Below are 4,342 nucleotides of genomic sequence, written 5' to 3' on the forward strand. Positions count from 1 at the left end.
CTATATTGTGTCTAGCGTGGAGAGTTGTCCCATTTTAAGTCTATCATACATGACGTTTGATGAAACATATGTATCCAAAACCGTTTTCCTACTAGAGTCCAGAGTTCGAAATATGTATCCACAAGACAGGTCGACGCCCAATTCTTTCGCACCATAAAAACACCTTTCTAAATCCCCTACTGAACATACTAAACTATCTTTAAGTCGCAAAATGGAAAACTGATTCACTTTGCCTTTTCCAAGTGTTTTACCAACAGTATGTGTAAACAGGAACCCCTTATCATTTGGCAGTCTCTTAATTTCCTGTGCTAAACATAAACCTAAATCATTTGCCCTGTCACTGGAGAAAAATTGAACCTTAAAAAAGGCTTGATCTCGAAGAAACAAAAACCTAGAACTAGATGACAATTTACCATGAGAACAAAGAAGAGAATCAATGTGCTCTGATATAGACCTTAGCTTTTCAATAAACAACGGTTTAGCTTGCGTAGGAGTTACATGCGCCGTAGATTGCTCAACCCTTATACCCTGCAAATATTTCTCAACCTCAGAACTACAAATAGGATTCCCAAGACTGGATGGTAAATCCCCTCTATCAACCCACCCATGCAACTCAAATATCGATTTAAGCTGACCCATCAAGGATTGTACCGTACCAGCAGCTAAACGGAAAAGGCAGGAGCAAGGTGAGGATCCCGTTTCACCTAAATATGCACAAGAAATTTCATGTATCTGCGTTTTTTCCTTCTTATCCTTTTCAACAACAAAAAACGTTTTACATCAATTGGAGAAGCTTTTTAAAATGTTTTACCTCGTGAAAATAGAAAACTTTCAAATAACTTTTCAACAGCGGACTTCCTTTTTTTATAACACGTATTGTCTACAAGACCCTCAAGATATTTTTAAACTTTTTTCTACACACAAATCCTCTATATATATAGCTACCGTCGGTGTCGAGATATCTGGACATCCTGTTCCATTTACGCAACTGCAAACTTGGTGAACTACTATACTTAAATCGATAGGTCGGTAACCACACACTTGACAATACTTTGGCGGCCAAAACTGTGAAGCAAACTACAATTAAAACAAAACAGTAACTAAAACTGGAGACGCGCAACAATAAGATTCCAAATTAACCCGTTTTTGTCCAAGAGGTAACCACTTTTAGAAGGATAACACAAGATACCAATATCGTCTTTGCTATCCCAAAAGAACCCACTCTTTAACGTGCGCCCAGAAATATAGCCACCAAACAGCTCTAGGAGACAATTCTGGTACAACAACAGTACATTCTACTAAACGACTTTGTTGTAAGTACTTAACAACTGGGAATATTAATCCAAATGGAGGAAAACGTATTGGTTTTCTTCGCTAGCTAAATCTTGTGAAAAAATATTAGCACCCGCCGAGTCTAACGTTGGAAAAAGAGTAAAATGCCTGATAGACTTCCTATTTCCAATGCCATAAGATCAGTGGAGTGAGGACCAAACTTCATCTCCACTATATCCCAACTTTTACAGGATAACTTAGTATCTACATATGAAATCCTTCTTGACTCTCTATCAGCCATATTATCACCAGATGAAATATAATGCAAACTCAAGTCAATATTACAAGAACTTGTGAGCGAGAACAAATCCTTCAACACGTTATTCAGGACAGGATCTCTACCACCCTCAGCTCTCCAAGCATAGACGACCGGAAGATTGTCACAAAATACACCAACCCTGTGATTCTCAAGCTTTGCTTTAATAGATACAATTGCATTTAGAACAGCATTAGCCTCCTTTACATGCATAGGACGCTTATCTGAATTTGCCCAAAAATCTCCGAACTCAATATCCTTTCCTCCCAATATAACATAAGCTCCCCACTTGAACAAAGATGCGTCTGACGACAACCACTTGCAAATGCGTCTCTTTCCGCCAAGTAGCCCAACCATCCCATTTATCCAGAAAGACCCAAAATTCAATCTCCTTTCGTAAACCGTTATCAATCTTAATAGATCTACTATTCTTACTAGCTTAGCTTATTGTCCTATTTACCTCCCTTGAATACAAACGAGCAGCAGGGACAGCCAAGAAAAGGGAAATGCATTTTCCAGCAAATCTTTGTAAAGTCTTTAATGAAACCACCTCCGCACCTAAAATCGAATTTCTAAGAATGACAAATGATGCCTTTTTGTCCTCAGGCAACAGAAAGGCTAATTTTTGGGAATCACACCACATCCCAAAAACCTCAGTGCGTTATTAGGAATAAGAATGCACTTCTTATTGTTTAAGTAATAGCCAATTCGAATAAAAACCTGACATACAATGTATAAATTTTTAAAAGCCATAATAATACTACTCTCGGATTTTAATTCATTCTGGATCCACTGACATAACATTCTGTCGTCAATGTATAAAAGAAATGGTACCCCCAAACAACGACAGTACAAGACCAGTTAACTGATAAACATAAGCTCTAGCCTTTAAACCAAACGGTATGGTATTATAGACCATGTACCATCCTGCAAACAGAAGACCGAAAAATTTCCTACTTCTAGAACTTAACAAAATGTGGTCATATCCAGATTTATCATCTAGTGAGGTCATAAAACAGTCTTTTTCTAAAATTCTAGTGACATCATTCAGAGTGTCTAATTCAAATGGCTGATCTTTGATCCATAAATTTAGGAATTTTTTGTCATGACATAACCTGGGTTTTGATGGTTCTACCGTTAATGGTTAGACTAGATAAGGAGGTTCACATTCACCCACCTTCCCGACCAATGAGATAGAGCCATTCTTTATTCTATCAAATAACGTTACTGATATAAAATCTTTCACAAGACGAAGAGTTCTTATAATGGGCTGAGGGTGGTATATCCGAGTTATAATGTTTCCCTTTAAAATTTCCACTGAAATGACGAAACATACAATAAACATCAACATCATTTTCCACACATTCAAGAATATGTTCCGGTGTCGCTAACCTTTTTCATTGTTGTAAATGATTACTTAAATTCCCAGCAATAAAATAGTTTGGATCTCTGAAGGAAATGTTATCAAAATCAAATTCACTAGTCTTAGCTACATATTCCGCATCTACGCAAGATAAAGGCTGGATCGTCTCTTCATATGCATTGATCCAAAAAATATCACCTGGTTTCCTAACATGTACCCCTTCTGGGTCGAAATTAGGTCGGAATTCACAATTCTGAATAAAGATTTCAAACTTAGCCTTCTTCCGGATTGGCAAATCACAATATTTCTGAAAATGGAAATAAAAAAAATTTGGAATCAATTCTGAGAGACGCCAAGCCCCTTGCCCGCGTGAACGAGATTCACTAGTTCAGTGCACCTGGGAAGGGTCAGGCATATTTACAAAAAAATACAAAAAAGAAATAGAAATAGAAATATAAATAAAAAATACAGCAAAATCCCTCAAACCTACAAAACATGATATGTACAACAACCTAGTATGAAATCTTATTATTCTTTCTTCAGTGTTGGACATTGGATAAAATGTCTAGGTTCCTTACAGTAATAGCACTGTCCATTATTATTATTTCGACGTCGATCTAAAACTTGGCCTTGGACCGCCAATATAACCGCCTTGCATTAATAGAGGAAACCCGTACCCTGGCGTAGGATAAGGCATGGGAGGTTGAAAAGAAAAACCATGGTAGTTATGCTGCACATTCTCATTCGGTGCTGAGTCTACTGGTATCTCTTTATTTTCTCAACCTCCTCGTAACGCTTAGATTTGACCCATTGCGCCTCTGTCGATGCAATCTTCTTATCCTCCATCGACCCAAACATTTTTAGCACTAACCACGAAAAATCCTCACTGTCCTCATACTTTCTACATGATGCAAATGATTTAGAAAAGAAATTGGCATCCTTGTGGTTGTTCTTATGGGCAGCTTTAACAAGCATTACAATTGCAGCTAATAAAACACTCGGGGGAGTCAACTTGGGACGTGCCCCTAGTGTCCGAACATAACAAAGTGCTTCATTTACCTGTAAATCATTCTTGTGCGCCTTCATGGCATCAAGCTCATTTCTAATTGCCTTCAACTCGGACGATGCATCCTTATCTTTACTGCCTGCTGTGCTACGAGCCACACTGCATGTAGGTGTAGAAACTCCAGGATCACCTAAAATAAATACCAACTTTCAATATAATATATTCAAACTATTAAAATAAATTGCGTTTGAAATCCAGATATACATATAGACATTTGAATCACTTAAATTGACGATTACTAAAACAATGAACGCGGCCGTACGCAAATACCACAATATCAAATAACCAAACAACCAAAGGATAGTCGTGGAGCAACAAGTATGTC

General features: G+C 37.6%; 1 pseudogene; it reads right to left on the bottom strand.

Moving 5' to 3' along the window:
* Positions 1-1,294, bottom strand: LOC127733443 (uncharacterized; annotated as a pseudogene).
* Between the last annotated feature and the right edge of the window lie 3,048 nt (positions 1,295-4,342).

The sequence above is a fragment of the Mytilus californianus genome, unplaced genomic scaffold (genome assembly GCF_021869535.1).
Source record: "Mytilus californianus isolate M0D057914Y unplaced genomic scaffold, xbMytCali1.0.p SCAF_3, whole genome shotgun sequence".
Taxonomy (NCBI): Eukaryota; Metazoa; Mollusca; class Bivalvia; order Mytilida; family Mytilidae; genus Mytilus; species Mytilus californianus.